Source organism: Saimiri boliviensis, chromosome 11 (assembly GCF_048565385.1).
Source record: "Saimiri boliviensis isolate mSaiBol1 chromosome 11, mSaiBol1.pri, whole genome shotgun sequence".
NCBI classification, from domain to species: Eukaryota; Metazoa; Chordata; class Mammalia; order Primates; family Cebidae; genus Saimiri; species Saimiri boliviensis.
Genome location: NC_133459.1, coordinates 122,907,271 through 122,921,605, shown reverse-complemented (window position 1 = coordinate 122,921,605; position 14,335 = coordinate 122,907,271). Strand labels below are relative to the sequence as shown.

Here is a 14,335-nt window from a genome sequence, read left to right as displayed (position 1 = left end):
GGTCCCAAAGCAAATTGAGATAGAAATGTAAAAATTTGTCAAACTCAATGACATATTTAAATTACACAACCTATCAAAACCTCTGAGCTACAACTAAGGAGGTGCTAAGAGAAAACTGCATAGCCCTTAACACCTACGTCAAAAAGTCTGAAAGAGCACAAACAGACAATCTAAGGTCGTGCCTCAAGGAATGAGAGGAAAAACATAAACCAAACCCAAACCCAAACCCAGAAGAAAGGAAATAGCCAGCACCAGACTAAATGTAATAGAAACAAACGAACAAAAATACAAAAGATAAATGAAACAAAAAGCTGGTTCTTTGAAAAGATAAATAAAGCTGGTAGACCATTAGCAGAATTACCCAAGAGAAGAGAGAAACATCCCAATAACCTCACTGAGAAGCACAACGGAAGATATCACAACTCACACCACTGAAATACTAAAGATCACTCAAGGCTATTACGAACACCTTGACAGAAATAAACTAGAAAAGCTAGAAGAGATGGATGAATTCCTGGAAAAATACAGCCCTCTTAGCTTCAATCAGAAAGAATTAGATGCCCCAAACAAACTAATAACAAGTAGCAAGACTGAAATGGTAATTTAAAAATTACCAACAATAAAAAGTTCAGAAGCAGATGGAATCACCACAGAATCCTACCAGATATTCAAAGAAGAATTGGCAGCAATCCTTTTGACACTATTCCACAAGACAGAGAAAGAAGGAACCCTCCTTAATCCGTTCTATGAAGCCAGCATCACCCTATTACCAAAGCCAGGAAAGGAGACAACTAAAAAGAAAACTACAGAGCAATGTCCTTGATAAAGATACATGCTAAAATTCTTAATAAAATACTTGCTAAGCAAATCAAACAACATATCAAACAGATAATCTACCATGATCAAGTGACTCATACCAGGGATGCAGGGATGGGGTAACATAAGCATGTCAATAAATGTGCTGTACCACATTAACAGAATTAAAGACAAATATTACATGATCATCTCAATAGATGCAGAAAAAGCATTTAACAAAATCCAGCATCATTTTCTGATTAAAACCTTCAGCAAAATCGGTACACAAGGGACATACCTTAATGTAATAAAGGCCATCTATGCCATACCCACAGCCAACAGAATACTGAATGGGGAAAAGTTGAAAGCATTCCTCCTGAGAATGGAAACAAGACACGGATGGCCACTCTCACCATTCCTCTTCCACATAGTACTGGAAATCCTAGCCAGGGCAATCAGACAAGTGAAAGAAATAAAGGGCATCCAAACAGATAAAGAGGAAGTCAAACTGTCTCTGTTTGCTAACAATATGATCATCTACCTTGAAAACCCAAAGGACTTCCCAAGAAAGCTCACAGAACTGATAAAATAATTTAGCAGATTTCCCAATACGAGATTAATGTACACAAATCAGCTCTTCTATACACCAACAGTGACAAAATGGAGAACCAAATCAAGAACTCAAACCCTTTCACCATTGCCGCCAAAAAAGAAAAAAAAAAAGAAAAAAAAATACTTAGGAATATATCTAACAAAAGGGTGGACAGACCTCTAGTAGGCAAACTACATAACACGGATGAAAGAAAACATAGATGACACAAAGAAATGAAAACACATCACATGGCCCTGGATGGGTAGAATCAATATTGTAAAAATGAGCATACTGCAATGTACAAATACATGCAATGTATAAACACGATGCAATTCCCATCAAAATTTTACCATCATTCTTCACAGAGTTAGAAAAATAGTTCTAAGGCCGGGCGTGGTGGCTCATGCCTGTAATCCGAGCATTTTGGAGGCCAAGGCGGGTGGATCACCTGAGGTCGGGAGTTCAAGAAAAGCAGTTCTAAAATTCATATGGAAACAAACAAGAGCCAACATAGCCAAAGCACGACTAAGTAAAAGGAACAAATCTGGAGCATCACACTTCCTGATTTCAAACTATAAGGCCATGGTCACCAAAACAGCATGGTACTGGTATAAAAACAGGCACATAGATCAATGGGAACAGAATAGAAAATCCAGAAATAAAACCAAATACTTACAGCCAACTGATCTTCAGTAAAGCAAGCAAAAACATCAAGTGGAGAAAGGACACCCTTTTCAACAAATGGTGCTGAGATAACTGGCCAGCCACATGTAGGAGAATAAAGCTGAATCCTCATCTCTCACCTTATACAAAAATCAACTCAGGACAGATTAAAGACTTAAACCTAAAACCTGAAACTATAAAAATTCCAGAAGATAACACTGGAAGAACCCTTTTAGGCATTGGCTTAGGCAAAGATTTTATGACTAAAAACCCAAAAGCAATTGCAATATAAACAAAGATAAATAGCTGAGAGATAACTAAAGAGCTTTTGCATGGCAAAAATAACAGTCAGCAGAATAAACAGTTAACTCACAGAGTGAGAGAAAATGTTCACAATATATACTTCTGACAAAGGACTCATATCCAGAATCTACAACAAACTCAAACAAATCAGTAAGAAAAAATCAATCAACCCCATCCAAAAGTGGGCTAAGACATGAATAGACAATTCTCCAAAGAAGACATACAAATGGCTAGCAAATAATTTAATAAATGCTCAACATCACTAATGATGTGGGAAATGTAAATCAAAACAACAATGCAATACCACCTTACTCCTGCAAGAATGGTCATAATCAAAGAATGTAAAAACAACAACAACAACAGTAGATGTTGGCATGGTTGTGGCAATTAGGGAACACTTCTACACTGCTAGAAGAAATATAAACTAGTACGGCCACTACGGAAAACAGGGCGGAGTTCCTTAAAGAACTAAAAGTAGAATTACCATTTGATCAAGCAATACCACTACTGGATATCTACTCAGAAAAAAAGTCATTATTTGAGAAAAGATACTTGCACATGCATGTTTATAGCAACACAATTCACAACTGCAAAATCATGGGACCAACCCAAATACCCATCAATATATGAGTGGATAAAGAAACTGGCATACATATACATGATGGAATACTACTCAGCCAAAAAAGGAATAAATTAGCAGCATTTGCCATAACCTAGATGAGATTGGTGACTTATTCTAAGTGAAGCGACTCGAGAATGGAAAACCAAATATTGTATGTTCTCACTGATATGCGGGAACTAAGCTATGAGAACACAAAGGCTTAAGAATGACACAGTGGACTTCGATGACTTGGTGGAGGGGGGGAGGCACAAGGGACAAAAGCAACAAATACAATGCCGTGTATACTGCTCAGGCGATGGGTGCACTAGGATCTCACACATTACTAAAGAATTTACTCATGTAAGCAAATACCAGCTGCACCCCAATAACTTGTGGAAAATAAAATAAAATAACAAAGAATCTTTCTATGAAGTATTTGTTATGCACTAGGCATGGTTCTAAGAGGTTTACATATATTGATTTATTTAATATTCTCACCAACCACCCTCAGGGGACACTATTGTCAACCTCATTTTACAGATGAGGGAATGAGACGTAGAAAAGTTAAATTGCTTACTCAATGTTACACATAATATGTGGCAAAGACAAGATTTAAAGTAATTAATAATGTGACCGTATTTTAGGGGAAAGTTCAATTGACTTGAGGAAATAAATGTGAAATGCATCAGCATTTTCTTTGTGTTTCAGCAGATAATGCATTGTGCCTCACTGCCACTGATGAACCACGTAGGAAGCTAGGCGAGAACAAAGCCGTGATTAACCAGCAGTCTGCTGGTCAGGAGAAGGGTGAGAAGGTGCCAGTGGGGTCCTACCCATTCTCTATGAGCTTATCTAGGACTCTCCAATCTCTCTACTTTCTCATTCTGCCTAATACAAAATACATTACAAAACCTGTCTTCCTGAGACTAAAATAATTCACCCATGCTTGGTGTCCAGGGCCCACGTTAATCATGTCTGAAACTTGGTTTAACAAATGCACAATGAATCATCATCGCTTTCATCTCTTTAAACTATGACAGACAGTCATTAAAACATACCTAACTTGACTTCAAGATGCGCAGGGTAGAGAATCAGAGGGTTGGATGGGCATGGGGAGCTGGGTGCAGGCTCAGTCTCATCTGGCCTTCACTTGCCTTCCTCTAAGCCAGATTGCCTGAGGGGAGGAGCAGTGTAACATCTGCTTCCAGTGATGAAAATCCACCCTACCAACAGAATGGCCATACATTGAGAATAGGGAAGTACTGAGTTCTGAAACTCAGTACTTCATGAGTGAAGACTCATCCCAAACTCCTTCGATGTAAGTTTACTATCTATCTGTGGATGTTATCAGACTACATAATCTTGTAAATTTATTTAGACCATCTTTCAGTTATTTTGAGTGAGTTATGCTTTTTCAATTAGTTGATGGTTGTTTTTTTAAAACTGGGAAGAAATGCAGATAACTGTTTTCTCACCATAAACTGAGCACATATGATGCTTCAAGCCATATAAATGTTTCATGGGTTTTGTGAACTGTACTGGTAGGAAGAGAATTCTGACATGTCACCTCATAATTCTTTGTGTAAAATCAACATGACAACAGCTTGAAATTGAAACCTAAGTTCAAACCTGATTAATAGTTTCATAAAATCTACAGTGGTAGTAAGTGATTGCAGGAAGGAAAAAATTATCTGGGTAGTTTTCAGCCATACTGATGTGTACAATGAATCTAGGGGTGATTAAATGTTAAGTGCATCAACAAATGAGCTAATATGTAAGTGGAATGTTGATAAATTATTGATCGATGGCCTAAATAGTACATACGACTTAGTTATATCACTGACTATCTAGATGATTCTGCTTTCCTGAATTGGTTTTTCTAGCTCCATTCTTTCCAAATCATCAGGAATGCTTGATTTACTACCTGGCTAACCAGGAGCTCACAGGTATCTTCTCATCCTTGAGCCAAGGGCCTTCACTCATCACTGTTTCTTTCCTTGATTATTACTTGCAAGTGATAAATGCACTTGCTTTTCATCATCTCTTCTTCCAATACATGCCCCATGATGAGAAGGACTCAGCCTGGCTTGTTATTCCCATAAGGACAAAGGCCAACTAAAAATAAGAAGCTCGACTCTACGTAAAGGACTGAATTGTGCCCCACACTAAATTTGCATGTGGAAGTCCTACCCTCCAGTGTGACTTTATTGGAAGAGAGGGCCTTTAAAGAGTTAATTAAGGTTAGATGAGATGACAAGGATTGGGCTTCAGTGTGATAAGACTGGTGTTCTTCTAAGAGGAGAAAGAGACACAAGAGATCTCTCTCCCTGTGCATGGGGAAAAGGCCACATGGGAGGGAGTGAAAAGGTAACTGTCTCCAAGATAGGAAGAGCAGTCTCACCAAAAGCCAACCCCACTGGCACCTTCGTCTTAGACTTTCGGCCTCAAGAACAGTGAGGAAATAAATATCTGTTGTTTAACTTACCCAATCTGTAGTATTTTGTTAGAAGCCTATAATTACTAACTGACTCATATATTCTCCATGTTAAAAATAAGAAAAGAAGCACCTTTTGCTTAGGGCGTTTATTTTAGAAAGCTTGTACATCTTTGTCATATTGAAATGTATGTAAATATTCTTAAAAGATAACTTAGTCTTATTAATTTTAAGACCCAAAGATGCTGTTCTGAAAGCCTGGGAATCATCACTTTGAAAATTATCAAGGAAGATAACACCTCCATTTCTCAGGTTCAGTAGGAGGCTGGGAGGGTATGTTCCGCAGGTATCTTACTCCAAGTTGCAAGACAACCTCCTTTTATAAAGACATAAGAAGTTTATTTTTTTCTTTGGAAAAGCCAATTGTCTAACAGAGACGGTTACCCCAATTGCTAAGAACGTTTAAAATGAAAGGTGTGTGACAAATGGGACTGTAAAGTCCCCTTGAGGACAAGTTATTGCTTACCTTGAGAATTTGTATGTTAAAGGTTGTATCTGCTTTTTATATAAAAAGGTGAGAGGTTTTTTTTTTTTTTTTTTTTTTTTTTTTTTTTTTTTTTTTTTTTTTTTTTTTTCTGTCTTTGCAACTGCTGAGCTGATTTCCTGAGAAGTGCATCTCACTTTGGTTTCATGCTAAAAGAAATAAAGGTTATTCAATTAGAAAAAGAGGAAGTCAAATTGTCTCTATTTGCAGATGACATGATGGTATATTTAAAAGACCCCATTGTCTCAGCCCAAATCTCCTTAAGTTGATAAGCAACTTCAGCAAAGTCTCAGGATACAAAAACAATGTGCAAAAATTATGAGCATTCCTGTACATCAGCAACAGACACACAGAGAGCCAAATCATGAGTGACCTCCCATTCACAGTTGCTACAAAGAGAATAAAATACCTAGAAATACAACTAACAAAACATGTGAAGGACCTCTTCCAAAAGAAGGACAAACCACTGCTTAAGAAAATAAGAGAGGACAGAAACAGATATAAAAACATTTCATACGCATGGTCAGGAGGAATCGATATTGTGAAAATGACCATACTGCCCAAAATAATTTACATATTCAATGCTATCCCCATAAGCTACCAATGACTTTCTTCACAGAATTGGAAAATAAACACCTTAAGCTTTATACGGAACCAAAAGAGAACCTACATAGCCAAGACAATCCTAAGCACACAATTATGGAGACATCATACTACCTGACTTCAAACTGTACTACAAGACCACAGTAATAAAAACACCGTGGTACTGGTACCAATGTAGACCATACGGGACAGAACAGAGGCCTCGAAAGTAACACCACACAGCTACAACTGTCTGATCTTTGACAAACCTGACAAAAACAAGCCATGGGGAAAGGATACCCTAGGTAACAAATGGTGTTGGAAAACTGGCTAGCCACATGCAGAAAGCTGAAACTGGATCCCTTCCTTGCACCTTATATAAAAATCAACTCCGGATGGATTCAAGATTTAAAGATAAGACCTAACACCGTAAAAAACCTAGGCAGTACCATTCTGGACATAAGCATAGGCAAGGACTTCATGACTAAAACAGCAAAAGCAATGGCAACAGAAGCCAAAACAGACAAATGAGATCTAAACTTAAGAACTTCTGCACAGCAAAAGAAATTAGCATTAGAGTGAACTGGCAACCAAAAGAATGGGCAAAAAATTTTGTGACAGAGATGAAGAGACACTTTTCAAAAGAAGACATTCATGCAGCCAACAAACATGAAAAAAAAAAAGCTCATCATCACTGATAACTAGAGAAATGCATATCAAAACCACTTTGAGGTACCATCTCATGCCAATTAGAATGGCAATCATTAAAAAATCTGGAGACAACAGATGTTGGAGACAATGTGGAGAAACAGGAATGCTTTTACACTGCTGTTGAGAGTGTAAATTGTTCAACCATTGTGGAAGACAGTGTGGTGATTCCTTCAGGATCTAGAAATAGAAATATTGTTGGACCCAGGAATCCCATTATTAGATATGTACCCAAGGGATTATAACACTTTCAATTATAAAGACACGTGTACACATATGTTTATTGTGGCACTGTTTACCATAGCAAGGACTCTGAACTAACCCAAATGCCCATCATAGATAGACTGGACAAGGAAAATATGTCACACATACACCATGGAATACTGTGCAGCCATACAAAATAACTTCATGTCCTTTGCTGGAACATGGATGAAGCTGAAAACCATCATTCTCAGCAAACTGACACAAGAACAGAAAACCCAACATTGCATGTTCTCACTCATAAGTGGGTGCTGAATAATGAGAACACACAGACACAGGTAGGGGAACATCACACACTGGGGCCCAGGGGCTGAGGGGCTAGGGGAGGAATAGCAGGGTGTGGGCGAATTGGGGAGGGATAGCATTAGGAGAAATACCTAATGTAGATGACGGGGCAATGGATGAAGTAACAACCACCATGGCATGTGTATACCTATTGAACAAGCCTACATGATCTCCACATGTATTGCAGAACTTAAAACATAATATTTTTTTCTAAAATATAAGTGGATGGTGAACAATGAGACCACATGGACACAGGGAGGGGAACATCACACACTGGGGCTTGTGGGTGGTGGGGGAGGGGTGGGGAGGAACAGGCAGGGGTGGGGGGATTGGGAAGGGATAACACGAGAAATACCTAGTGTAGTTGATGGGAGGATCAGATGCAGCAAAGCACCAAGACGTGTGGATACCTATGTAACAAAATGCACGTTCTGCACATGTACCCCGGAAATTAAAGTGTAATAATAGTATTTCTTTCTCTTCTACCTTCGTGGAGAAGTTTTCTTGGTTGGGGGGAGATTTCGTTTTCAATTATGTGTCTCTAACACCTCCCAGTCTCAGTGAGAATGTTAAACATATATACATATATACATATATATGCATATGTATATGTATATATATATATATTTATATATATATATATATATATATATGTATATAAACATCTTCTAAATTAATACTTTATCTCTTCATCTGTATTAGTCCAATTTGCTTTGCTGTAATAAAGGGATACCTGAGGCTGGGTAATTTATAGGGAAATAAGGGTGATTAGACTCATGGTTGTGCAGACTGTCCAAGAAGCATGGCACCAGCATCTGCTTCTTGTGAGACCTCAGGGAGCTTACAACCATGGCAGAAGGCAAAGGGGAGCTGGCATCTAACATAGTGAGAGAGGAAGCAAGAGAGAGACGGGGGCAGTATCACACTTTAACAACCAGATCTCAGTGAGTGAAGAGAGCAGGAATTCAGCCATTACTGTGAGGAGGGAACCAAGCCATTCAGGAAGGATCTGCCCGATGAGCCAACACCTCCCTCCCAGCAGGCCCTACCTCCAACACTGGGGATCACATTTCAACATGAGACTTGAAGGGCCCAAACATTCAAACGATATCACCATCTCTGTTACTACTGTATCTACACAGGTAATGAGGGGTTCTGTTAGACTTCATTACATCTTAATTCTGCTGCCCATATCAGATAAACAATGGTAGGCTGGTAATGAGGAATCAGAAGTAGAGGCCAAAAGTGGTTTTTCTCAGATGGCCATAGCATCATTTTAAATGTTTGGAAAAATTAGTTTTCTTGGGTTAGTGCACTGATTAGTGGAAAATGCCCTGTGCTTGCAGTTGGAAGAATGTGGATCTGAACTCCGTTCCACCACTGACTCTCTCTGTGAGTCTTACCAGTCTCCTAATTTCACCCTGAAGCCCAATCTCCTCATCTGAAAACATCTCTTGTTTCTTCTAGGGTCACTGAGAGACCAGATGAAATATTACAGGTGTGCTTTGCGTGATGAACACTTGTACCCTAGTGTTTTCTTAGTATTCACTAACCTTGCCATCTAAAGGGACTGACATTTACCAGCTAGTTTCCAAAGGGGCTTACTCCTAAAGGAAAGGAGAACTGATCTTTCCATTTCCAGTTCATCTGTCCATTCTTCTACTCCTTTAAACTTCTTCATAAAGACTTTCTTGCCTTTCAGCATTATATTCTATCTTTAATAACATAGGACATGGTGCTCACAGTTTTGCACATTTAATTTGTTCTGCATTGGGGGTTATGGTTCCTAAGGGAGATGCCCTATCAAGTTACCCTGTCTTTTCAGCTCAAGAATTCAAGGTGTTTATAAACTGAGGAAATACAATGACTTCAAGTGGAAAATAAAATGAAGAATAACTGCATACTACAAGATAGCAGTGCAATTTAGAGCTAGAACAGGCCTAGTGTGTTCTAAATCTAGCATAAACACATTTTATGTTATAAATATGGATTTTAAGTAAAAAACCAAGCTTTCTGTTGTGATTTATTTATTTAGGTTTCTCTCTAATTTGGTTGAGGTCTCTCTTTAAAGGAGGCCAGAAGCCAGCCCATCTCCAGGAGAGCCCTGGCCAGGAGGAAAGGAAGGCTCTGGGGTGTCATTCAGGTAAGGCACAAGGAGGAGGCAACACCAAAACACAGGAACAGAAGAAATCTCTAACTTACACATCGTGGAGAAGGTCGGGGAGCGTCTGGAGCCCGAGGGGCAGTCTGAAGGCCGTGAGGAACCAGAGAGCAGAGGGAGGGCCTGAAGCTTTCTTCTCGGGCTTTCCCGTGAGGGTGTGGCTTTGCTGATTTAAGAGAACACGTGGAGCTGGGCTTATTTACAGGGCTCTGGTGTCGACCATTAGGTTTTATCATGACCAGCAGCTGTGTGATGGGTGGGTTCTGACTCAGCGGGATGGGCCGCATCACGACCACTCAGGGAGGGGGAGGGTTACCCAGATCGGAGGGGATACAGTGAGACTGGGCTTCAGACAACTTAGGTCAGGTCTGAAAATGGATGCTGAGGCAGCAACTATTAAACACATTTATGGCAGCTTTCCCCGAAACCTGGCTTTTAAATCATTTATATTACACATGAACAAAAACTAAACTGAAAATATTTGGAAGTAACCCCTTTGGTTTGCACTAATAAGCGGGAATCAAGTTTCTAGGTTGTCCTGTTTTAAGTCAAATGACAATGTTATTTAAGTTCTCCTATTCGTAGGTTCTCCTATTATAAGTAAAATGACAATGTCATTTCATCTTAAAGCTAAGATATGAAAATAGAGAGGGAAATATGTAGCCCTTTACCTGAGGTGTCAAAGTGTTTCTGTTCATAAAGGCCGTTTTAAGTTTTAGTTTCAGATTGATCTTGTTACTTTAGTGCAGTCTAGGTGAAAATATTCTTTTGAGGCTGTAAGACACATGTTCCCATTTGGAAAAAAGATATTTCATTGACCATATATGTTTCTACTATGACTGTCGAGTGTTTCTTTTATCTAGAGGTTTATATTGCTAAAGAAGTTGCCTATGGTTACAGTTTGCAGCCAACAAGTTACCCTGAATTAGCACAGGTGGCTCTTGCTATAGGAATGCTGTGGCGTGAGGCTTAACCATAGTTCTCATATTGTGGTTCCCGAACCAGCAGCATCAGTTGTGTCTGAGAACTTATTATAAATGCAGATTCTCAGACCCCACCCAGACCTACTGAATAAGAGACTCTGAGTGGAAACCAGCAATCTGTGGCCCAACATGCCCTACAGGTGATTCTGGACTGCACTAGAGAGCCATCAATTTAATGTTACAGAAACCCCTTTAGGGTTTCTGTAGCACATTGCTTCAGTAATATAAATGTTGACTTTATTTTACTTAATGGCATATGTGATATAAATGGTATATTAATGTCATATAAATGACTATAAATGGTAGCACATTACTTAAATAATATAAATGGTCAACATTTTAAAATTCTTTTAGCTGGTACTGAAAACCACCATCCTGTTTAACAAGGGTTCAGCCTAACAACAGTGGTGGTCATCACAATTCACAGTTTTGGCCAGTTGGTCCTGTTCATAGACACAGTCAGTGATTCACCCAGAGGACTCACAATGAGTTGCAAACACATCCCTTCTGCAGAGCTCAGACCGGGATGCCTTTTGAGGTGCTAACTGGCAAAATAAGTTAAATGTCGTTGCGATTTACCCTGCCCTCATCTTCACCCTCATTCTGGGTCTTTGCTTTCCTTGAAACAGTCGCTTTCTCTGTGACCTTATTTATCCTCTCTCACTGTGTGCCCTTCCTCAAACTTGCAGAGAATCCACAAGATTCAGTAATCACCTTCTGAAGGTAGTTTCAGAACTGACTGCTCTCTTAGCTATATCTCTATCTTAGTAAACACAGTCACTTACATGTCCTCCTGTTAACATCAGCACAAATAAATAAAACTGAATGTGTGCCTCACATCAGCTTCCTATCTGAGCGTCCACATTTTTGTCAGTGGGAGGTTGCACAGATCTACAAGTTACCCTGATTCCCCTTTCTCCTTTGCTGGCTTGACCCTGGAATGAGCTATAGATTTTCATAATATATATCATATTTATCCATTTCTCCATTACTGTATTTAGAATGTAAACACCGGAAATGGGAAACTGTTTTCCAAAAGGCCTTCTTCTGTCCCTTTCTTATTCCCTCCCTCTCTTTCTTCCCTTTCTCTTAAATCCGTCCTTTTTTCCTTCTCTCCTCCTTTCTTTCCTCCCCTTCCTTCCACAAACAGATGGCAAAAGAAATGATTTAGCTCCTCTCCTTCTAGGTGTCCCACTGACTAAGAGCAGCCTTTGCATTCTTGAGCCTCAAAGTTCTCCACGTTCTGCTGACAATCTACTTCTTTCATCTCCCCTCCATCCACTTCCTGTATTGACTCTTATTGTGTCTCAAACTCAGACACACCGAAAAGCCTGATTGAAAGAGATATTTGAGACCAAATCCTAGGGTTTCTGACACAGTAGTTTCATGGTAAATCCCAAGATTTAACATTTCTGAAAAGTTTTCATGTGCTACAGATAGAATGTTGGTATCTCCCACAAATTCATATGTCCAAGTCCTAACCCCACAGTGTGTCTGTATTTAGAGATGGGGTCTCTAAGGAAGTCAGTCAAGTTAAATGAAGTCATAGGGTTGGGCCCTGGCCTGATGAGATTAGTGTCCTTATAAAATAAGGTGTTCTTATAAAATAAAACACCAGAAAAAGGAAAGGAAAGGAAAGGAAAGGAGAAAGGAAAGGAAAGGAAAGAAGAAAGAAAATGAAAGGAAAGGAAAGGAAAGCAAAATCAGATGTGGGTGTAATGCACACTAGCATGAGCAGGGGTGCGGTGTTGGTGGCGGATAAGATAATCAGGGAAGCCTTCTCTGTGAATGTGATAGAAGTGAGGGATGAGCCCTGGGAACTAATTTGAAGTTTCTTCAAATGGTTGCAAGTAGATTTACCGTATGACTCGGTGATTCCATTGCTAGCTATATGCCCCAAAGACCTGAAAACAGGTGTTCAAACAAAAACTTGTATGCTCTTTAAATGTGTCAAGATCATAAATATGCAGGAAAGTCTTGGAAACAGTGTCAGGAAAACTGGATCAGAATGAAAAAACATATTTTACTCCCAAGCGGGGCAAGAGGTAAAAGGTAAATGAGTTTGTGAACTGAATTATCATGTAGGAACCATGCTGATTTCTTGATCTAGGGGTTATGCGGTGGTAACCTAGGAGAGTTTCCACACTTTGGATAAAATATACCGGAGTATTTTGTGGGATGTTGTAAATCTGGCACAGCAATAACTGGTGGGGACTCTAAGAAAAGAAACAGGTTATATTTTGCACTGCTACTGGAAGTTTCCTAGAAGTATGACATTATTAAAAAGTAAATTACTTTTTAAAACAACCATATCAATACTATGCCAGAAAAGCAGAGACGTCACCAAAATCCACTACAGAGGCTACTCTTCATCCAAAGCTGTGAACCCTTATAAAAGCCTCAATGTCAACCAACTCCACTTAGTAGATATTATTATACTTACTAGTATTAGAGGCTGCTGTGTGGACACATTAGTTTTACTGCACAGTGTGGATATTAGTGTTAGGGCATAGTGTACATATTATATTGGTGTTGTAGAACAGTGCAGATATTACATTAACATCAGGGAACCATACGGATAGTATTACATTAGCATTGGAAGCAACAGTGTGGATGTCAGATTAGCGTTAGAATATTATATTGGTGTGGATATTATGTTGGTGTTAGGGTACGGTATGGATATCATAGTAATGTTAGGGCACGGTGTGATTATTATATTAGAGGCCACTGTGAGAACATATCTTAGCAGCCACTGTGTCTGGATATTGACAATGATATCAGGATGTAGTCGTAATGATGGGATTTGGGGATTTCATTTTTCTAGATGAATTTCTTCCTTTGCTGAGTACTCTAAAGACTCTCTTCTCTGCACTCAAGGCCGTGGAAAGGAAGCTTTTTACTCACCAATGAACAAGACTTAGTTGACACCACCGTCGTGCTGCCCCGAGGAAGTCTTCGGGCACCTCAGAGGGAAGTTGGTCAGGGGTGGGTTCGTGCGCCCTCTGGTGGCACCAGAGCTCAGCACAGATACTCTTGCTCAGTTTCTCAGCAGACGTGCACCCCCGCCTGGCTGTCCTGAAATACCTATAAAATTCAATATTGAGTTTACTCAATGTAATAATTTTAGAAATTCAAACCAAAATGAAGCCCACTGTAGCCATTCCTTCCCAAAGACGGTGATGGAAGACTTTGGAAGCCATGTAGAATCAAATGAATATATACACAAATTAAGAAAAACAAAAACCTACTCAAAATAGTCCAGAGACTGTAATTTTAAATGCAAAACTATAAAAAATCTAAAAGAAAATCTATATGACGTTGAGTTTGGTGTTGACTTGTAACACAAAACATCAAATGCCAATTCATGAAAATATTGATAATGGACTTCATAAAACTAAGTATTCTACTGTGCAAAACTGTATG

At 39.2% G+C, this 14,335-nt stretch overlaps 1 long non-coding RNA gene across 1 annotated transcript in view; it reads right to left on the bottom strand.

Moving 5' to 3' along the window:
• LOC141580435 (uncharacterized) overlaps positions 1–13,972 on the bottom strand; it is a 28,594-nt gene extending 14,622 nt beyond the window's left edge. The window contains exons 1-2 of the long non-coding RNA XR_012512634.1: positions 13,817–13,972; positions 5,915–6,081 (exon numbers count right to left, since the gene is read on the bottom strand). This is a non-coding gene — a long non-coding RNA (uncharacterized LOC141580435). The remainder of the gene's footprint in view (positions 1–5,914; positions 6,082–13,816) is intronic.
• Positions 13,973–14,335: the final 363 nt, after the last annotated feature.